Here is a 24066-nt window from a genome sequence, read left to right as displayed (position 1 = left end):
TCTGATTGTTACAACAAGGAGGAACGATATGGATATCTCTAACGTACGAAGAGCTAAGAACCATCATGTGCCGCATGGATGGAACAGCAGCCAGGATCTCTTTCCCTGCCTCTAATATAGCGACGCTCACATCTAGCTCTCTCCTTCCCTCTGTCCATGGTTTAAGGAAGATGTTACTCCAATATTATATTTAAAGTGAACCAGGGGGAAGATTTACCCAAAATGTCACCTACACAATTACTTTCAGGATAATTGGGTACCTTGCAGCATTGGGATGCAGCTGATTCTCCCAGACCCAGAGCTGCTGCAGGAGAAGCCGATTGCTGAGTGCGGAATTACTAACCAATGTTGTATCAGTAGAGGTGGGAAGAGAGTTAGATGCGACCGTCCATCAGGATCAGGAACAATAGGATCAAGGGAAGCAGAAAAACCCACCACTCAGGAGATTATGTGTACTAAGAACATCAGGAATCGGGAACCACCAGCCTGTGCTCATTCTCCAGTAGATGAATCTCCCTCACACTGCTGTGCTCAGCTCTGTGCATTGAGAGCAAAGCAGTGTGAGGACAAACCCCGGGGCACTTGGAGAAACTACAGTCCTGGAATATAATTTTCCACAGTCTTGATGCCACTCACATAGATCTACTGTCTGTCAGGAGTTTGCATTTATATAGTATTGTGTGGGACATTCATGTACAGCACAGAAAGCCCTGCCCAGTCCTGATCCTCGGGGCCACCATAGTCAATGAACCAGAGACACAAGTACATAAGATACACTCCTGTTTATATACAGATAATAAAATATCAAACAACAAACAATTTGCTATAAAAATATAAAGCAGCAGAGCTCCACCCCCAGGGGGCGCCTTTCCTTCTTCTCCTTCTCCCCTGGTGCATCCTTCTTCTTCTCCTCTTCCTCTTGGGGATGTCCTGCCTTTCCTTCTATCTTTTTGGGTCAGGAACACTGTTCATACTTCAAAAACTTGCAAAATATTCCTTGAGAGGAGCAAACAGATGCCGGATGACCGGAACGCTCCATGCGCGGCCCAGGAGTCTCTGCCGGGACGTGTGGCTCATATTGTAAACATCTGTGTAATGAGGGGGGAATCCGAAGACCCTACAGGAACAGCAAGGGATGGGCTCAGGAGAGGTCAGGTTCATGTACATGAAGTTTTATTGTTTCGCCTACTACAGATCTTAGAACTGGTATCAAAGGGCAGAACTAAAGACTCGGGGTCCCAGGGCAGAAGTTCATCTTCACAGAACTCATAATAGCTCATCAGTGCATCATAATAGCTCATCAGTGCATCATAATAGCTCATCAGTGCATCATAATAGCTCATCAGTGCATCATAATAGCTCATCAGTGCATCATAATAGCTCATCAGTGCAGTGTAAGTAATTGGGCTCATTGCTACGGTATTAGGGGCACCGGCCTTCCAAGCCTCTATGTGTACTTTGGAAAAAGAATATCAATCATACATCTTTTGTCATTGGGGAGCTTAGATACAGCAGCTCATCTGTACGTTGGATGCCTATGTTATGGCAGCTTGGATACATATTTTTATGGTAGAACATAATAATGTTGGTAGCAGCCGGACACAGTGAAGTCTTCTCTAAATGTAGTGAGAATGGAGCAGAAGGAGAACTCTGTAATCCTAGCAGCTGCACATTACTCTATATTCTCAGCTGGGCCGGCGCCAGCACCAGGCATACCAGTGCAAGTACTGGGGCCCACATAGCCAAATCTCAGTCCCTAACAGCCTAGAAGTACCTGGTGAGGGATGAGGGGGGCAGTATATAATAGAACTATGATGTGGCTGTATATAGTTAAACTATGAGGGGTCTGTAAACAAAATAACCATAACAGGTCTGTTTGGGAATGATAAACTAGGGAATATTTTAGTTTCTGAAGTTTTTATGCTGCAACATGAGTTCACTGCAAAGGGGCCCGCTGGGGCCTAATGAAACCAGGAGCCAAGCCTGACTCTCAGTTACGTGACAGTTCACGATCTCATAATCAGGGGTGGGGGCAGGTTTTGCAGCTTGAGTGATAAATCTCAGTGAACAGAGTAAAGGTGAAATATTTATGATGCTTAAATTGCCAGGTGTCAAAGGAGATCCAAGTGTTGTGGGTCCTCCGGCTTATGGGTCCTGTCACAACTGCGACCTCTGTATTTACACCACTGGGGGTGGCCAAGTAGTGACAATATCCCTGGTGGTAAAGAGGTTAATGTCTGGTGGTCTACAGTAGTGACAACATCCCTGGTGGTAAAGAGGTTAATGTCTGGTGGTCTACAGTAGTAACAACATCCCTGGTGGTAAAGAGGTTAATGTCTGGTGGTCAAGTAGTAACAATATCCCTGGTGGTAAAGAGGTTAATGTCTGGTGGTCTACAGTAGTGACAACATCCCTGGTGGTAAAGAGGTTAATGTCTGGTGATCAAGTAGTGACAACATCCCTGGTGGTAAAGAGGTGCAGAGTAGTGAACCATTAACCATTGAATACTATTACACAAGGTCCCGGTGCAGTGGGGCAGCCTTGCTTTGTTACTCCATGAAATGCTCTGCAGAGGGGCCCTGAACCTGGAAAGGAGCTGGGAGAGGTGAGTAGAGCTTGTCAGCCCGGTATGAGCAGCATAGCTGGGATTTACATCATGGTGATGTAACGTAATGATGGCTCTGCTAGGTGCTGCGTTACCTCTCCATCTCCGTGCACCACAAGACGTCCTCCTTCCCATTCATGTCCACCGGATACTCCTGGAGCTTTCCCTGGAGCAGAGACTGGCGGTTGGTGGTAATAGTGCGAATTTTATGGAACTACGAGAGAGACCCCGCGTTATACAGATACAATGTCATATACATTCCCAATGTCACTGCTATAACATGATCGGATCCACCGGGGAGACATATCTAATGGCCTGGATCTTCTCACCTTAGCGATTCTTCCAGGTTCCAGGCAGTCCTGGAGGCTCGTGTTTTCATCCAATGTAAACACCAGAGGCCTGGAACAAGAGGAGGGGATGTCACATATATATATATAGATCTGTACAAGGATTAAGAACAAGCCGCAACGCTGAAACATCCCTCTGGAGGGGAGTCCTGACCATATTTACCCTTACATGCAAGACTGTTGATTTAGAGCGGAAAATAAAACTACAGTAGGGGGCGCAATTCTGATAGCTTCTAGGGTGCATGGCCAGGGCTAGTCTGCAGGTTTGAACCTTGTGTCTGAATGTAATTGTTGCTCTGACGATTTCCGTTTTGTGCTGCATTTAACAGGGGATTGTGTCGCACGTGATCAGATTTTGGCGCATCGGCGCCGGCTTGCACGCAACACAAATCAGGGGGAGGGCTGTCAGACAACCCGACGGATTCGGACTACGCGCGGGATTTAATATTTTGAATTGTGTCGCAAGGCACGCACTTACAAGCACCGGGAAGAAGAAGGTGAACTCCGGCGGACCTCAGCGGGGGAAGCGACACATGCAGGAACTCAGGCGCACGAGCTACGTGAATCGCGCCGGACTTCATCTTCGTCGGACCGGGGATCGCATCAGGACTGGGTAAGTAAATTTGCCCCCATGTTTTTCACTTAGTGGCCAGTTTGCTTTCTAATAACTGAAAGATTTCCGCTGGTGTCACGACTTTTCATGGCTTTTTGAACCTCTCTTTCTTCACATGTTCAATACTTTCCCCTGTTCCATTTCTCATTATTACACAAAATAATGGAAATCCATGGTGGGATTTATTTTGCCAGTGTGGATTGTCTGAGGATCATTTAATTTCAATAGCAGCTTAAGAAATATATTTACTTAGAAAATTGAGACGTTATCAATAATAAGATCCGGCACAAGGTAAAGACTAACTAACCAGTTACAATGTAACGTCTCATCATCTCTCCTCTTCTTGCATCAGTATCACCTTGTGTTTTTGGATACAGGACACTGTTTCCTTTGTGTAGAGGGAATGGTGCCAGTATCTGTTATTCCTAATCCCAGGACACATCTTCCCGAGCTGTCACCACTGAGGACTATAAATGTCACCAACATCCAGCCCTGCCTAAAACAGTTCCCAAGATGTCGTATGCTCAGGACTTGGTGCCGTCAGACTCAGATTAGGTCACATTTTTCAATAAGTAAACAGCAACCAGTATTAGAAAGGTCACAGTAAGCAGTGGGATAAGAAAAAGGTCAATATTGTTGGGGTTACAGTTTCTAATGAATTACCATAAGCTTCACAGTTCCGGTGAGATATCACAGGGGTCGGTATTGGAGGGGTCACAGTTACCTGTTAGATATCACAGGGGTCGTATTGGAGGGGTCACAGTTACCTGTTGTATATCACAGGGGTCGGTATTGGAGGGGTCACAGTTACCTGTTGTATATCACAGGGGTCGGTATTGGAGGGGTCACAGTTACCTGTTAGATATCACAGGGGTCGGTATTGGAGGGGTCACAGTTACCTGTTGGATATCACAGGGGTCAGTATTGGAGGGGTCACAGTTACCTGTTGTATATCACAGGGGTCGTATTGGAGGGGTCACAGTTACCTGTTAGATATCACAGGGGTCGGTATTGGAGGGGTCACAGTTACCTGTTAGATATCACAGGGGTCGTATTGGAGGGGTCACAGTAATCAGTGAGATATCACAGGGGTCAGTATTGGAGGGGTCACAGTTACCAGTGAGATATCACAGGGGTCGGTATTGGAGGGGTCACAGTTACCTGTTGGATATCACAGGGGTCAGTATTGGAGGGGTCACAGTTCCCTCTTGTATATCACAGGGGTCAGTATTGGAGGGGTCACAGTTACCTGTTGTATATCACAGGGGTCAGTATTGGAGGGGTCACAGTTACCTGTTGGATATCACAGGGGTCAGTATTGGAGGGGTCACAGTTACCTGTTGTATATCACAGGGGTCGGTATTGGAGGGGTCACAGTTACCTGTTGGATATCACAGGGGTCGGTATTGGAGGGGTCACAGTTACCTGTTAGATATCACAGGGGTCGGTATTGGAGGGGTCACAGTAATCAGTGAGATATCACAGGGGTCAGTATTGGAGGGGTCACAGTTACCAGTGAGATATCACAGGGGTCGGTATTGGAGGGGTCACAGTTACCTGTTGGATATCACAGGGGTCAGTATTGGAGGGGTCACAGTTCCCTCTTGTATATCACAGGGGTCGGTATTGGAGGGGTCACAGTTACCTGTTGTATATCACAGGGGTCGGTATTGGAGGGGTCACAGTTACCTGTTAGATATCACAGGGGTCAGTATTGGAGGGGTCACAGTTACCTGTTGTATATCACAGGGGTCGGTATTGGAGGGGTCACAGTTACCTGTTAGATATCACAGGGGTCGTATTGGAGGGGTCACAGTTACCTGTTAGATATCACAGGGGTCAGTATTGGAGGGGTCACAGTTACCTGTTGTATATCACAGGGGTCGGTATTGGAGGGGTCACAGTAATCAGTGAGATATCACAGGGGTCAGTATTGGAGGGGTCACAGTTACCTGTTGGATATCACAGGGGTCGGTATTGGAGGGGTCACAGTTCCCTCTTGTATATCACAGGGGTCAGTATTGGAGGGGTCACAGTTATCTGTTGGATATCACAGGGGTCAGTATTGGAGGGGTCACAGTTCCCTCTTGTATATCACAGGGGTCGGTATTGGAGGGGTCACAGTTACCTGTTGTATATCACAGGGGTCGGTATTGGAGGGGTCACAGTTACCTGTTGGATATCACAGGGGTGAGTATTGGAGGGGTCACAGTTACCTGTTGGATATCACAGGGGTCAGTATTGGAGGGGTCACAGTTCCCTCTTGTATATCACAGGGGTCAGTATTGGAGGGGTCACAGTTCCCTCTTGTATATCACAGGGGTCGGTATTGGAGGGGTCACAGTTACCTGTTGTATATCACAGGGGTCGGTATTGGAGGGGTCACAGTTACCTGTTGGATATCACAGGGGTGAGTATTGGAGGGGTCACAGTTACCTGTTGTATATCACAGGGGTCGGTATTGGAGGGGTCACAGTTACCTGTTAGATATCACAGGGGTCGTATTGGAGGGGTCACAGTAATCAGTGAGATATCACAGGGGTCAGTATTGGAGGGGTCACAGTTACCAGTGAGATATCACAGGGGTCGGTATTGGAGGGGTCACAGTTACCTGTTGGATATCACAGGGGTCAGTATTGGAGGGGTCACAGTTCCCTCTTGTATATCACAGGGGTCAGTATTGGAGGGGTCACAGTTACCTGTTGTATATCACAGGGGTCGGTATTGGAGGGGTCACAGTTACCTGTTGTATATCACAGGGGTCGGTATTGGAGGGGTCACAGTTACCTGTTAGATATCACAGGGGTCAGTATTGGAGGGGTCACAGTTACCTGTTGTATATCACAGGGGTCGGTATTGGAGGGGTCACAGTTACCTGTTAGATATCACAGGGGTCGTATTGGAGGGGTCACAGTAATCAGTGAGATATCACAGGGGTCAGTATTGGAGGGGTCACAGTTACCAGTGAGATATCACAGGGGTCGGTATTGGAGGGGTCACAGTTACCTGTTGGATATCACAGGGGTCAGTATTGGAGGGGTCACAGTTCCCTCTTGTATATCACAGGGGTCAGTATTGGAGGGGTCACAGTTACCTGTTGTATATCACAGGGGTCAGTATTGGAGGGGTCACAGTTACCTGTTGGATATCACAGGGGTCAGTATTGGAGGGGTCACAGTTACCTGTTGTATATCACAGGGGTCGGTATTGGAGGGGTCACAGTTACCTGTTGGATATCACAGGGGTCGGTATTGGAGGGGTCACAGTTACCTGTTAGATATCACAGGGGTCGGTATTGGAGGGGTCACAGTAATCAGTGAGATATCACAGGGGTCAGTATTGGAGGGGTCACAGTTACCAGTGAGATATCACAGGGGTCGGTATTGGAGGGGTCACAGTTACCTGTTGGATATCACAGGGGTCAGTATTGGAGGGGTCACAGTTCCCTCTTGTATATCACAGGGGTCGGTATTGGAGGGGTCACAGTTACCTGTTGTATATCACAGGGGTCGGTATTGGAGGGGTCACAGTTACCTGTTGTATATCACAGGGGTCGGTATTGGAGGGGTCACAGTTACCTGTTAGATATCACAGGGGTCAGTATTGGAGGGGTCACAGTTACCTGTTGTATATCACAGGGGTCGGTATTGGAGGGGTCACAGTTACCTGTTAGATATCACAGGGGTCGTATTGGAGGGGTCACAGTAATCAGTGAGATATCACAGGGGTCAGTATTGGAGGGGTCACAGTTACCAGTGAGATATCACAGGGGTCGGTATTGGAGGGGTCACAGTTACCTGTTGGATATCACAGGGGTCAGTATTGGAGGGGTCACAGTTCCCTCTTGTATATCACAGGGGTCAGTATTGGAGGGGTCACAGTTACCTGTTGTATATCACAGGGGTCAGTATTGGAGGGGTCACAGTTACCTGTTGGATATCACAGGGGTCAGTATTGGAGGGGTCACAGTTACCTGTTGTATATCACAGGGGTCGGTATTGGAGGGGTCACAGTTACCTGTTGGATATCACAGGGGTCGGTATTGGAGGGGTCACAGTTACCTGTTAGATATCACAGGGGTCGGTATTGGAGGGGTCACAGTAATCAGTGAGATATCACAGGGGTCAGTATTGGAGGGGTCACAGTTACCAGTGAGATATCACAGGGGTCGGTATTGGAGGGGTCACAGTTACCTGTTGGATATCACAGGGGTCAGTATTGGAGGGGTCACAGTTCCCTCTTGTATATCACAGGGGTCGGTATTGGAGGGGTCACAGTTACCTGTTGTATATCACAGGGGTCGGTATTGGAGGGGTCACAGTTACCTGTTAGATATCACAGGGGTCAGTATTGGAGGGGTCACAGTTACCTGTTGTATATCACAGGGGTCGGTATTGGAGGGGTCACAGTTACCTGTTAGATATCACAGGGGTCGTATTGGAGGGGTCACAGTTACCTGTTAGATATCACAGGGGTCAGTATTGGAGGGGTCACAGTTACCTGTTGTATATCACAGGGGTCGGTATTGGAGGGGTCACAGTAATCAGTGAGATATCACAGGGGTCAGTATTGGAGGGGTCACAGTTACCTGTTGGATATCACAGGGGTCGGTATTGGAGGGGTCACAGTTCCCTCTTGTATATCACAGGGGTCAGTATTGGAGGGGTCACAGTTATCTGTTGGATATCACAGGGGTCAGTATTGGAGGGGTCACAGTTCCCTCTTGTATATCACAGGGGTCGGTATTGGAGGGGTCACAGTTACCTGTTGTATATCACAGGGGTCGGTATTGGAGGGGTCACAGTTACCTGTTGGATATCACAGGGGTGAGTATTGGAGGGGTCACAGTTACCTGTTGGATATCACAGGGGTCAGTATTGGAGGGGTCACAGTTCCCTCTTGTATATCACAGGGGTCAGTATTGGAGGGGTCACAGTTCCCTCTTGTATATCACAGGGGTCGGTATTGGAGGGGTCACAGTTACCTGTTGTATATCACAGGGGTCGGTATTGGAGGGGTCACAGTTACCTGTTGGATATCACAGGGGTGAGTATTGGAGGGGTCACAGTTACCTGTTGTATATCACAGGGGTCGGTATTGGAGGGGTCACAGTTACCTGTTAGATATCACAGGGGTCGTATTGGAGGGGTCACAGTAATCAGTGAGATATCACAGGGGTCAGTATTGGAGGGGTCACAGTTACCAGTGAGATATCACAGGGGTCGGTATTGGAGGGGTCACAGTTACCTGTTGGATATCACAGGGGTCAGTATTGGAGGGGTCACAGTTCCCTCTTGTATATCACAGGGGTCAGTATTGGAGGGGTCACAGTTACCTGTTGTATATCACAGGGGTCGGTATTGGAGGGGTCACAGTTACCTGTTGTATATCACAGGGGTCGGTATTGGAGGGGTCACAGTTACCTGTTAGATATCACAGGGGTCAGTATTGGAGGGGTCACAGTTACCTGTTGTATATCACAGGGGTCGGTATTGGAGGGGTCACAGTTACCTGTTAGATATCACAGGGGTCGTATTGGAGGGGTCACAGTAATCAGTGAGATATCACAGGGGTCAGTATTGGAGGGGTCACAGTTACCAGTGAGATATCACAGGGGTCGGTATTGGAGGGGTCACAGTTACCTGTTGGATATCACAGGGGTCAGTATTGGAGGGGTCACAGTTCCCTCTTGTATATCACAGGGGTCAGTATTGGAGGGGTCACAGTTACCTGTTGTATATCACAGGGGTCAGTATTGGAGGGGTCACAGTTACCTGTTGGATATCACAGGGGTCAGTATTGGAGGGGTCACAGTTACCTGTTGTATATCACAGGGGTCGGTATTGGAGGGGTCACAGTTACCTGTTGGATATCACAGGGGTCGGTATTGGAGGGGTCACAGTTACCTGTTGTATATCACAGGGGTCGGTATTGGAGGGGTCACAGTTACCTGTTAGATATCACAGGGGTGAGTATTGGAGGGGTCACAGTTACCTGTTGTATATCACAGGGGTGAGTATTGGAGGGGTCACAGTTACCTGTTGTATATCACAGGGGTCAGTATTGGAGTGGTCACAGTTACCTGTTGGATATCACAGGGGTCAGTATTGGAGGGGTCACAGTTACCTGTTGTATATCACAGGGGTCGGTATTGGAGGGGTCACAGTTACCTGTTGGATATCACAGGGGTCAGTATTGGAGGGGTCACAGTTACCTGTTAGATATCACAGGGGTCGGTATTGGAGGGGTCACAGTTACCAGTGAGATATCACAGGGGTCGGTATTGGAGGGGTCACAGTTACCTGTTAGATATCACAGGGGTCAGTATTGGAGGGGTCACAGTTGCCTGTTAGATATCACAGGGGTCAGTATTGGAGGGGTCACAGTTACCTGTTAGATATCACAGGGGTCAGTATTGGAGGGGTCACAGTTGCCTGTTAGATATCACAGGGGTCAGTATTGGAGGGGTCACAGTTACCTGTTAGATATCACAGGGGTCGGTATTGGAGGGGTCACAGTTACCTGTTGTATATCACAGGGGTCGTATTGGAGGGGTCACAGTTACCTGTTGTATATCACAGGGGTCGTATTGGAGGGGTCACAGTTACCTATTGTATATTACAGGGGTCGTATTGGAGGGGTCACAGTTACCTGTTGTATATCACAGGGGTCGGTATTGGAGGGGTCACAGTTACCTGTTAGATATCACAGGGGTCAGTATTGGAGGGGTCACAGTTACCTGTTAGATATCACAGGGGTGAGTATTGGAGGGGTCACAGTTACCTGTTAGATATCACAGGGGTCGGTATTGGAGGGGTCACAGTTACCTGTTAGATATCACAGGGGTCGGTATTGGAGGGGTCACAGTTACTTGTTGGATATTAGAGTTGAGTATGTGAGGGTCCGGTGTCAGACAACTGTTGCCAATGCTGACAGATATTCGGTGAAGAATGAATGGAGGTCTAGTTGATCGGGAAGACTGAGGTTAGCAGAGGCCACTAGGAGGTTACAGTAATGGGGGCACCAGAATTACGTTGTTGTCACCAACCTGTTCATGCCAGGTAGGTTACCCCAGAAATATCTGGGCCGATGAGCAGCCGACACCGCGCTGGCGTCAATCTTTACTGGGTTTGTCTGAAAGAAGAGAAAAGACTAAATTATTGTGATCCAAAACAGATTACCAAATCAGTAAAAGTCTGTAAAATGGAGACTTCTGGATGTCACCTCCTCAGTTGTAAGTGGAGTCGGAGACTTTTTGTTACTGAAGTTATTGTATGTAGTAACTTTATTTTTAATGGGGTATCCTACGAAGTCAAAATTCTTAAATATACTCAAAATAACAAGATATCACATTCTCTAATCACTGTTACTAACAAAAATCCAGCATTTCCCAGATATAAGTCCAACCTGTCTCTATCAGTCCTGGTGCACACAATTTCGGTTGCCCTGGGATCCGACCGTATATCAACTGACTACGGTCGGATTCTTCTCATGAATAGCTTCTCCTGTCTGCACACTGCAATGCTCTCTGCCTCCTGCACCTCACCCCTGCATTACAAGACCAGCTCAGTAAGGGGTTAAAATGAGTTTTATTGTGTAAACATCACTAGGGGGGGTTAAAATTTGAGAGCTTTCTTTCATGGGCAAACCCCTTTATCCATGGTTGCTTTAGGGTTCCTAAGAGCCACCACATCTTCTGGGCCTCCCTGCACCAATCTGTTGTCAATAGGCCCTAAAAGGTTTGTTTTTGTAGAACGTCTGAGTCCCATTATTGTGCTACACCCCTGGCCCAATAGAGGATCCTCTGTAGACCATCCTTGGCTAGCTCCAATCTCCTATATGAGCTCACCTCCAGGTGGAGGGATATTGTCTTCTGAAACCTTTTTTCCATTGCGACCACGTTTTCGAACATCCAGAAGAAGGGCCGTCTCTCCTCTGACTTCGGCATTGCTAAATGCAACAGGCGTGGAAAATCAAAAAATAGCTCTCCGGTGCCTCCTGGAGGAGAAGACCTATCATGTAAGTCCAAATGATCTCTTTTTTTCTAGATTTCTCCAGAATGTTGACCATACATTTTGGATAGTCGTAAAACTGGAAGACAAGAAGAAGAGAGTTCTGGTAACTTACCGTACAGACCCTTCCGCAGCGGGTTGACCACGGACAGGTCGTTGCATGGACTTCCACCAATCAGAAGATCAAAAGGCCCCCATTCCTCGATCTATCAAAACACATGAGGTTCTAGATGAGTTCTAAACTGGAAAGCCGACAGAACACATGAGCTGTGCACTTCATAGGGAATAGGAGGAGTGGAAATGAGCGGCTATATGGGCCCCCCCCCCCCCCGATACACCCACCAGAGTCCAGAGACTGACCACCCCATATATGTGGAGCAGTATTATAAGGAGGGAGGGGGTACACATACTACACGTAGCCCCTGATGGTTCTGACCTGTTTGCGGGTTATGTCCTGTACGCCCCCTACATATTCGATGTCTCCTGGGTGCCGGACAGTCCCCACTGCGATGGCGTCCATGCAGACCTCTGATGCCAGGTATCTCTCCACCCTGATGCCCAGTTTTTTCAGCACCAGTAATCCTATATATAATATGAGTAATATAAGAAGACACCGGATTTTTGGAGTGGATTTTTAATATTTACATTCCTTCCTATGACCCCCCCCTCCTTCGCCATCCTCCATATCCATCATCACAGCGCCGCCCACATCCGCTTCTGTCCTCAACATCATAACATGGATGGAGAGGTCCCTACTACCGTAAATACTTGAATAGAAACTGTAGATTAGTTGTACCGACTGGTGTATAAACCAAAAAATATGTAATATATGTAATATGTATGTAATGTGTAATGTTCTTGCCAATGCAGTTACATTACAAAATATTGCTCCTGTTCGATTGCACCTGTCCCATGGAGCCTGATCACCTCTGTGCGCTAGAGCTAGAGCTCACAGCATCTAACAGCACTAGATGGATCATGAAGTGTCTGCTTAGAGAGTCCCCGCTCACGCACCTGGAATCTTACACTGACCATTACTTAGTGATAGGAGCTAAAGCAGCAAAAACACTATACCCCTATGGTGTGAAAGAAATGCAGCTGCTAAAATGTCCAGCAGCAGCCTCCCCTTACTAATATAATGTCCAGCAGCAGCCTCCCCTCACTAATAACATGTCCAGCAGCAGCCTCCCCTCACTAATAACATGTCCAGCAGTGACCTCCCCTCACTAATATCATGTGCCAGCAGCAACCTCCCCTCACTAATATCATGTCCAGCAGCAGCCTCCCTTCACAAATAACATGTCCAGCAGCAGCCTCCCCTCACTAATAAAATGTCCAGCAGCGGCCTCCCCTCACTAATATCATGTGCCAGCAGCAGCCTCCCCTCACTAATAACATGTCCAGCAGCAGCCTCCCCTCACTAATAACATGTCCAGCAGCGGCCTACCCTCACTAATATCATGTGCCAGCAGCAACCTCCCCTCACTAATATCATGTCCAGCAGCAGCCTCCCCTCACTAATAACATGTCCAGCAGCAGCCTCCCCTCACTAATAACATGTCCAACAGCAGCCTCCCCTCACTAATAACATGTCCAGCAGCAGCCTTCCCTCACTAATAACATGTCCAACAGCAGCCTCCCTTCACTAATAACATGTCCAGCAGTGGTCTCCCTTCACTAATAACATGTCCAGCAGCAGCCTCCCCTCACTAATAACATGTCCAACAGCAGCCTCCCCTCACTAATAACATGTCCAGCAGCAGCCTTCCCTCACTAATAACATGTCCAACAGCAGCCTCCCTTCACTAATAACATGTCCAGCAGTGGTCTCCCTTCACTAATAACATGTCGCTATGACGTGGTCTGCCCTCACTAATAACATGTCCAGCAGCAGCCTCCCTTCACTAATAACATGTCCAGCAGTGGTCTCCCTTCACTAATAACATGTCCAGCAGTACCCTCCCCTCACTGATAACATGTCCAGCAGCAGCCTCCCCTCACTAATAACATGTCCAACAGCAGCATCCCCTCACTAATAACATGTCCAGCAGCAGCCTCTCCTCACTAATAACATGTCCAGCAGCAGCCTCCCCTCACTAATAACATGTCCAGCAGTGACCTCCCCTCACTAATATCATGTGCCAGCAGCAACCTCCCCTCACTAATATCATGTCCAGCAGCAGCCTCCCTTCACAAATAACATGTCCAGCAGCAGCCTCCCCTCACTAATAAAATGTCCAGCAGCGGCCTCCCCTCACTAATATCATGTGCCAGCAGCAGCCTCCCCTCACTAATAACATGTCCAGCAGCAGCCTCCCCTCACTAATAACATGTCCAGCAGCGGCCTACCCTCACTAATATCATGTGCCAGCAGCAACCTCCCCTCACTAATATCATGTCCAGCAGCAGCCTCCCCTCACTAATAACATGTCCAGCAGCAGCCTCCCCTCACTAATAACATGTCCAACAGCAGCCTCCCCTCACTAATAACATGTCCAGCAGCAGCCTTCCCTCACTAATAACATGTCCAACAGCAGCCTCCCTTCACTAATAACATGTCCAGCAGTGGTCTCCCTTCACTAATAACATGTCCAGCAGCAGCCTCCCCTCACTAATAACATGTCCAACAGCAGCCTCCCCTCACTAATAACATGTCCAGCAGCAGCCTTCCCTCACTAATAACATGTCCAACAGCAGCCTCCCTTCACTAATAACATGTCCAGCAGTGGTCTCCCTTCACTAATAACATGTCGCTATGACGTGGTCTGCCCTCACTAATAACATGTCCAGCAGCAGCCTCCCTTCACTAATAACATGTCCAGCAGTGGTCTCCCTTCACTAATAACATGTCCAGCAGTACCCTCCCCTCACTGATAACATGTCCAGCAGCAGCCTCCCCTCACTAATAACATGTCCAACAGCAGCATCCCCTCACTAATAACATGTCGAACAGCAGCCTCCCTTCACTAATAACATGTCCAGCAGCAGCCTCCCCTCACTAAAACATGTCCAGCCGCAGCATTCCCTCACTGATAACATGTCCAGCAGCACTCTTCCCTCACTAATAACATGTCCAGCAGCAGCCTCCCCTCACTAATAACATGTCCAACAGCAGCCTCCCTTCACTAATATCATATCCAGCAGCAGCCTTCTATCACTAATAAAATGTCCAGCAGTGGTCTCCCCTCACTAATAACATGTCCAGCAGCGGCCTTCCCTCACTAATAACATGTCCAGCAGCAGCCTTCCCTCACTAATAACATGTCCAGCAGCAGCCTTCCATCACTAATAAAATGTCCAGCAGCGGCCTCCTCACTAATAACATGTGCAGCAGTGGCTTCCCCTCACTAATAACATGTCCAGCAGCAGCCTTCCCTCACTAATAGCATGTCCAGCTGCAGCAACCCTTCACTAATAACATGTCCAGCAGCGGCCTCCCTCACTAATAACATGTCCAGCAGTGGCTTCCCCTCACTAATAACATGTCCAGCAGCAGCCTTCCCTCACTAATAACATGTCCAGCAGAGGCCTCCCTTCACTAATAACATGACCAGCAGCAGCCTCCCCTCACTAATAACATGCCCAGCAGCAACCTACCCTCACTAATAACATGCCCAGCAGCAGCCTCCCCTCACTAATAACATGTCCAGCAGCAGCCTCCCCTCACTAATAACATGTCCAACAGCAGCCTCCCCTCACTAATAACATGTCCACCAGCAGCCTTCCCTCACTAATAACATGTCCATCAGAGGCCTCCCTTCACTAATAACATGACCAGCAGCAGCCTCCCCTCACTAATAACATGCCCAGCAGCAGCCTCCCCTCACTAATAACATGACCAGCAGTAGCCTTCCCTCACTAATAACATGTCCAGCAGAGGCCTGCCTTCACTAATAACATGCCCAGCAGCAGCCTCCCCTCACTAATAACATGACCAGCAGTAGCCTTCCCTCACTAATAACATGTCCAGCAGAGGCCTCCCTTCACTAATAACATGCCCAGCAGCAACCTACCCTCACTAATAACATGACCAGCAGCAGCCTCCCCTCACTAATAACATGTCCAGCAGCAGCCTCCCCTCACTTATAAGATTAAACATAATAACATGATGTTCTTAACATAATTATAATAAGTTATATATGCTGGACATTTTATTAGTGAGTGGAGGCCGCTATTGAGTAAGTCACGCACTTTTTCGCTAATGGCCATGTTCTCCCATTGTTAATTATGTTATGTTATGACATTGTAATAGTGAGGGAAAGCTGCTGCTGGATATGTTACTAGTGAGGGGAGGTCACTGCTGGACATTTCATCAGTGAGAGGAGGTTACTGGGCATTTTAATAATGAGCGGGGGCTCTTGGACATTTTATTAGTGAGGGAAGGCTGCTGCTGGATATTTCATTAGTGAGGAGAGGCTGCTGGACATTTCATTAGTGAGGGGAGGCTGCTGGATATTTCATTAGTGAGGGCAGGATGCTGGATATTTCATTAGTGAGGAGAGGCTGCTGGATATTTCATTAGTGAGGAGAGGCTGCTGGATATTTCATTAGTGAGGAGAGGCTGCTGGATATTTAATTAGTGAGGGGAGGCTGCTGGATATTTCATTAGTGAGGGCAGGCTGCTGGATATTTCATTAGTGAGGAGAGGCTGCTGGATATTTCATTAGTGAGGAGAGGCTGCTGGATATTTCATTAGTGAGGAGAGGCTGCTGGATATTTCATTAGTGAGGGGAGGCTGCTGGATATTTCATTAGTGAGGGGAGGCTGCTGGATATTTCATTAGTGAGGGGAGGTCACTATTGAGGAAGTCACTCTCCCTTTCACTAATGGCCGCGTTCTCCCATCATTACCCATGTTGTTGTGTTATTTTGTGTCATCTTGTATGGAGCCATGTGCCGGGTCTATGACTTTGCTTGTTTTGGAGTCGTCCTATGGCCTCTCTGATGCAGATCCGGAGTAAGATCACACTCAATGCTGTTCCCTTCTCTTCCCCACATCCCTACACATCCCCAACACATTACTACTATTTTACTGAAATACTCTGTGCTGCTGAGTGACCTGCTCTTTCCTCCATCTCCATGTCCTCCCACATGATCAGTAGTTGGCTTTACTGAAATACTCTGTGCTGCTGAGTGAATGCATTTGCTCCAATGTGCAAGTTTTAAAATGTGAATCCCTTCCAGCCACTAACGACTCATCGTCTGAAATACTCTGCACTGCTGTGGGACAGCTCACCTGTGGCGATTCCATCAAACAGGGAGAGAACTCGGATTGGCCTCCTCCTGAGGGCCGGCAGTGGGGGGCACATGGCCAGTGGCTCCTGTGATGTGAATATTATAGGATGAGTGGGGGTCCGAGGTGTCCTCCGCCATGGCCCCCTCATGTACTCACATAGTCCTGGTGGTGGTTGCTCAGTAGGTCCTGCAGGTGACTTGGCCAGTCTTCCCGCCTCTGTAGTAAATCATGGCCGCTCTCCTCACTACACATGTAGCACATCCAGGGGTCCTCCTCTATGGCGGCCCCCGCAGCTCCGGACCCCACCAATAGGTCCACACAGTCTACACAGAAACACCTGGGATACAAGGGGTTACTATCCTCCATGCATCAAATTATACCGATCACAGCCTTAACCATATGGAGATCAGTGTCCTGACCCAACAGGGGTCACCCCAGCCCCCCGATCCTACAGGAGATATAACTGCAGCCCATAGGAAGGACAACGCTCTGCACTGCACAAACATCACATTTACTAAGAATGTGGGAAACTGCAGTAACAGTTCTCTGCCCGTGTAATGCAGGGGGCGCCAGATTCATTAAGATAGTGGACAAATTGGGTGCCCCCTGCACTGACCCCACAGGGTTCACCAACTGTTTTGTGGTGCACAGACTGAGCACCGGACGCCCATAATCTGTGGTGCAGCCCAACTGGGATAGATAAGCGTCTCATGTATAGCAGGACACTGACCACATCACATGAGACGCTTATCTATCCAAACAGGGCTGACTCTCTCTTCTCCATCTCTACCCCCAGCAATCCTGCGTCTGAAGAAGGTCTAACACAGACCGAAACGTTCACAAATGTGGGTCACCAATCGCTGAGGCTTTAATAAAGAATATTTGCTATTGAACTTCTACTGAGCGCTGAGCTTATACGATTAATTGAAACAAGTATTAGTCTCCTACTCGTGCACCTACTGCAGCATGGTGGAGTGACGTGTACTAATATTCCTGTGTGCTGTCTCTTCCTCCTGTGCAGTCTCTGTGTGCAGTCCCTTCCTCTTGTGCAGTCTCTTTCTCCTCTGCAGTCTCTGTGTGCAGTGCCTTCCCCCTGTGCAGTCTCTGTGTGCAGTCTCTGTGTGCAGTCCCTTCCCCCTGTGCAGTCTCTGTGTGCAGTCTCTGTGTGCAGTCCCTTCCCCCTGTGCAGTCTCTGTGTGCAGTCTCTGTGTGCAGTCTCTGTGTGCAGTCCCTTCCTCCTGTGCAGTCTCTGTGTGCAGTCTCTGTGTGCAGTCCCTTCCTCCTGTGCAGTCTCTGTGTGCAGTCTCTGTGTGCAGTCTCTTCCTCCTGTGCAGTCTCTGTGTGCAGTCGCTCCCTCCTGTGCAGTCTCTTCCTTCTGTGCAGTCTCTGTGTGCAGTCGCTCCCTCCTGTGCAGTCTCTTCCTCCTGTGCAGTCTCTTCCTCCTGTGCAGTCTCTGGGGGTCATTTACTAAGGGCCCGATGCACGTTTTCCCAACGTGTTACCCGAATATTTCCGATTTGCGCCGATTGTACCTGAATTGCCCCGGGTTTTTGGCGCACGCGATTGGATTGTGGCGCATCGGTGCCGGCATGCACGCGACGGAAATCGGGAGGTGTGGCCGAGCGAAAACCCGACGAATTCGGAAAAATCGCCGCATTTAAAAAAAAAATTTTGCCGTGAAAATTTCACTCACCTTCATCCAGGATAGGCCGGTGTATTTCGAGGCATTCCAGCGGACTTCAGCGCAGCAGGGATCGCGAATGGGCCGGGTAAGTAAATCTGCCCCTCTGTGTGCAGTCTCTTTATCCTGTGCAGTCCCTTCCTCCTGTGCAGTCTCTTCCTCCTCTGCAGTCTCTGGGGCAGATTTACTTACCCGGTCCGTTCGCGATCCAGCGGCGCGTTCTCTGCACTGGATTCGGGTCCGGCCGGGATTCATCAAAGCAGTTCCTCCGCCGTCCTCCAGGTGGCGCTGCTGCGCTGAAGTCCGCTGGAATGCCTCGAAATACACCGGCCTATCCTGGATGAAGGTGAGTGAAATTTTCGCGACACAATTTTTTTTTTAAATGCGGCGGTTTGTCCGAATACGTCGGGTTTTCGTTCGGCCACGCCCCCCGATTTCCGTTGCGTGCATGCCGGCGCCGATGCGCCAAATTCCGATCACGTGCGCCAAAATCCCGGGGCAATTCAGGTACAATCGGCGCAAATCGGAAATATTCGGGTAACACGTCGGGAAAACGCGAATCGGGCCCTTAGTAAATGACCCCCTCTGTGTGCAGTCCCTTCCTCCTGTGCAGTCTCTGTGCAGTACCTTCCTTCTGTGCAGTCTCTGTGCAGTCCCTTCCTCCTGTGCAGTCTCTGTGCAGTCCCCTCCTCCTGTGCAGTCTCTGTGTGCAGCCTCTTTCTCCTCTGCAGTCTCTGTGTGCAGTCCCTTCCTCCTGTGCAGCCTCTTCCTCCTCTGCAGTCCCTTCCTCCTCTGCAGTCCCTTCCTCCTGTGCAGTCTGTGTGCAGTCTCTTCCTCCTGTGCAGTCTCTTCCTCCTGTGCAGTCTCTTCCTCCTGTGCAGTCTCTGTGTGCAGTCTCTGTGTGCAGTCGTTCCCTCCTGTGCAGTCTCTTCCTCCTGTGCAGTCTCTTCCTCCTGTGCAGTCTCTTCCTCCTGTGCAGTCTCTGTGTGCAGTCTCTGTGTGCAGTCGTTCCCTCCTGTGCAGTCTCTTCCTCCTGTGCAGTCTCTGTGTGCAGTCTCTGTGTGCAGTCGTTCCCTCCTGTGCAGTCTCTTCCTCCTGTGCAGTCTCCTTCTTCTGTGCAGTCTCTGTGTGCAGTCGCTCCCTCCTCTGCAGTCTCTTCCTCCTCTGCAGTCTCTTCCTCCTCTGCAGTCTCTGTGTGCAGTTCCAGTCTCTGTGTGCAGTCCCTTTCTCATGTGCAGTCTCTTCCTTCTGTGCAGTCTCTTCCATTGTAAGCCCCACCCCCATGGCAGTCATGTGACCTAACAATGTTTGTCCTATTGAGCGCTGAGCATATAATAATCTTGCATGCAGCTCTTGATGTGACTAGAGAACATTACATGATGCTTTCTCCCTCTGTTACGCTGTAACCCCCTCACTGATTGACCTCTGTGTTGGGGGTCAGGACTCTGAGCATTATTGTTATACATGATGCAAGGAGCCCCCCGTCCTGTACTGTAATCATGATCCATATGAATCTGTGACGTGTGATAAATATAAATCCCCCCCATTCTGTGTGCAGTCTGCAGTGCGGGCAGCAGGTGGCAGCAGAGCTCCTCTATGCACAGCAGTGTATATACAGGACAGACTGCGCTGCCACCTGGTGGCCACAACATGCACTGCCGCCTCCTCTATAGGGAGCTGCGCTTTGTGTGTGAACACGTCTCTATCACACGCGTCTCTGACCTCCAGCAGCTGCTGCACAGCAGGATCCTCTCCCCGGAGACGCAGACGCTGCAGTAACTCTGCCGCCCGTCCTCGTCCGTGTGATACCCCCAGCTCAGGAACCAGCTCTGCACAGAGGATGGGGGTCATTATATGATGGGACAGACCCAAACATTCCCAATGCCTCCCGATCATGTAGTGTGATAATTACCGTACATCTGCTGCACAGCCCCCCAATAAAGAGGGGGTGCCCCCCGCTGACACTGAGGTCCCCGCAGGCCAGGCAGAAGTCTAAGAGGAAGGTGAAAGGTCATTAGGATTGTACAAACACAATAACTATCACAAGGGGTGACCCCCAGGCCCCCAGGATAGGACCACCACTACAGAGGATGACCCCCAGATCTCTAGGATAGGAACCACCACTACAGAGGATGACCCCCAGATCTCTAGGATAGGACCACCACTACAGAGGATGACCCCCAGGATAGGACCACCACTACAGAGGATGACCCCCAGATCTCTAGGATAGGACCACCACTACAGAGGATGACCCCCAGGATAGGACCACCACTACAGAGGATGACCCCCAGATCTCTAGGATAGGACAACCACTACAGAGGATGACCCCCAGGCCCCCAGATCTCTAGGATAGGACCACCACTACAGAGGATGACCCCCAGGCCCCCAGGATAGGACCACCACTACAGAGGATGGCCCCCAGATCTCTAGGACAGGACCACCACTACAGAGGATGACCCCCAGATCTCTAGGATAGGAACCACCACTACAGAGGATGACCCCCAGGATAGGACCACCACTACAGAGGATGGCCCCCAGATCTCTAGGATAGGACCACCACTACAGAGGATGACCCCCAGATCTCTAGGATAGGACCACCACTACAGGGGATGACCCCCAGATCTCTAGGATAGGACCACCACTATAGAGGATGACCCCCAGATCTCTAGGATAGGACCACCACTACAGAGGATGACCCCCAGATCTCTAGGATAGGACCACCACTACAGGGGATGACCCCCAAACCTCCAGGGTAAGACCTCCACTGTGGAGGATGACCCCCAGGATAGGACCACCACTACAGATTATGACCAACAGACCTCCAGGATAAGACCTCTACTATAGAGGATGATCCCCAGACCTCCATGGTAGGACCCCCACTACAGATTATATTTGCGTCTTTTCTTAACTATACAGTTGGGGCAGTAGTGGATTATAATATGGGCAGTAGCCCGGGGCCCAAGCCTTCAAGTGGGCACCCTAACCACCAACCAAATATATTCTGAGAAGGACCTTCACCCATGAAATCCTTGTACATCACTTCCTGCTCTCAATACATATGTACAGAAAAAACATTCTAGGACCTTTGGAGGTCCTCTAAAGGTCCTGAAACAGCAGACTGAGAGGAGGAAGAAGGGACTCATCCTCCGTTCCCCAAGAAGCTGATTCTAGGACCAGACGTAGGAAGTGCTACTGGACTTGGAGGGGCTATAATATTCCTACAGCCCAGGGTCCATGGCAGTGATAATCCGCCTGTGAATTAGGGTCTAGATGGAGACATGTGGGGGTCTTTAATCTTTTAAAATCTGGAAATGATGACAGATTTCTCCTCACCTTCCAGTCGTCGCATCCCCAGCCGCACCTCATCACACAGTTCTCCTGCAAAATAAAGAACCGGGATCTGTACCCATATTACACCATACACATGACTGATGGGGGAGGGGCTGTATATAGAACCAGTGCCCATGTTATACCATACACATGACTGATGGGGGAGGGGCTGTATATAGAACCAGTGCCCATGTTATACCATACACATGACTGATGGGGGAGGGGCTGTATATAGAACCAGTACCCATATTACACCATACACATGACTGATGGGTGAGGGGCTGTATATAGCACCAGTGCCCATGTTATACCATACGCATGACTGATGGGGGAGGGGCTGTATATAGCACCAGTGCCCATGTTATACCATACGCATGACTGATGGGGGAGGGGCTGTATATAGCACCAGTGCCCATGTTATACCATACGCATGACTGATGGGGGAGGGGCTGTATATAGCACCAGTGCCCATGTTATACCATACACATGACTGATGGGGGAGGGGCTGTATATAGCACCAGTACCCATGTTATACCATACACATGACTGATGGGGGAGGGGCTGTATATAGAACCAGTGCCCATGTTATACCATACGCATGACTGATGGGGGAGGGGCTGTATATAGCACCAGTGCCCATGTTATACCATACACATGACTGATGGGGGAGGGGCTGTATATAGAACCAGTCCCCATGTTATACCATACACATGACTGATGGGGGAGGGGCTGTATATAGCACCAGTACCCATGTTATACCATACACATGACTGATGGGGGAGGGGCTGTATATAGAACCAGTGCCCATGTTATACCATACGCATGACTGATGGGGGAGGGGCTGTATATAGCACCAGTGCCCATGTTATACCATACGCATGACTGATGGGGGAGGGGCTGTATATAGCACCAGTGCCCATGTTATACCATACGCATGACTGATGGGGGAGGGGCTGTATATAGCACCAGTGCCCATGTTATACCATACACATGACTGATGGGTGAGGGGCTGTACATAGCACCAGTGCCCATGTTATACCATACACATGACTGATGGGGGAGGGGCTGTATAAAGGACCAGTGCCCATGTTATACCATACACATGACTGATGGGTGAGGGGCTGTACATAGCACCAGTGCCCATGTTATACCATACACATGACTGATGGGGGAGGGGCTGTATATAGAACCAGTGCCCATGTTATACCATACACATGACTGATGGGGGAGGGGCTGTATATAGAACCAGTGCCCATATTACACCATACACATGACTGATGGGTGAGGGGCTGTATATAGCACCAGTGCCCATGTTATACCATACGCATGACTGATGGGGGAGGGGCTGTATATAGCACCAGTGCCCATGTTATACCATACACATGACTGATGGGTGAGGGGCTGTACATAGCACCAGTGCCCATGTTATACCATACACATGACTGATGGGGGAGGGGCTGTATATAGAACCAGTGCCCATGTTATACCATACACATGACTGATGGGTGAGGGGCTGTACATAGCACCAGTGCCCATGTTATACCATACACATGACTGATGGGGGAGGGGCTGTACATAGCACCAGTGCCCATGTTATACCATACACATGACTGATGGGGGAGGGGCTGTACATAGCACCAGTGCCCATGTTATACCATACACATGACTGATGGGGGAGGGGCTGTACATAGCACCAGTGCCCATGTTATACCATACACATGACTGATGGGGGAGGGGCTGTATATAGCACCAGTGCCCATGTTATACCATACACATGACTGATGGGGGAGGGGCTGTATATAGCACCAGTGCCCATGTTATACCATACACATGACTGATGGGGGAGGGGCTGTATAAAGCACCAGTGCCCATGTTATACCATACACATGACTGATGGGGGAGGGGCTGTATATAGCACCAGTACCCATGTTATACCATACACATGACTGATGGGGGAGGGGCTGTATATAGAACCAGTGCCCATGTTATACCATACACATGACTGATGGGGGAGGGGCTGTATATAGCACCAGTGCCCATGTTATACCATACACATGACTGATGGGGAGGAGCTGTATATAGAACCAGTGCCCATGTTATACCATACACATGACTGATGGGGGAGGGGCTGTATAAAGGACCAGTGCCCATGTTATACCATACACATGACTGATGGGGGAGGGGCTGTATATAGCACCAGTACCCATGTTATACCATACACATGACTGATGGGGGAGGGGCTG

At 49.3% G+C, this 24066-nt stretch overlaps 1 pseudogene; it reads right to left on the bottom strand.

Annotated features, from left to right (window-relative positions):
* Nucleotides 1-875: 875 nt before the first annotated feature.
* LOC140120757 (DNA (cytosine-5)-methyltransferase 3A-like) lies at nt 876-21877 on the bottom strand (annotated as a pseudogene).
* Nucleotides 21878-24066: the final 2189 nt, after the last annotated feature.

The sequence above is a fragment of the Engystomops pustulosus genome, chromosome 3 (assembly GCF_040894005.1).
Source record: "Engystomops pustulosus chromosome 3, aEngPut4.maternal, whole genome shotgun sequence".
NCBI lineage: Eukaryota > Metazoa > Chordata > Amphibia > Anura > Leptodactylidae > Engystomops > Engystomops pustulosus.
The sequence above is the reverse complement of the archived record's forward strand: the minus strand, read 5'-3'. Positions and strand labels throughout refer to the sequence as shown.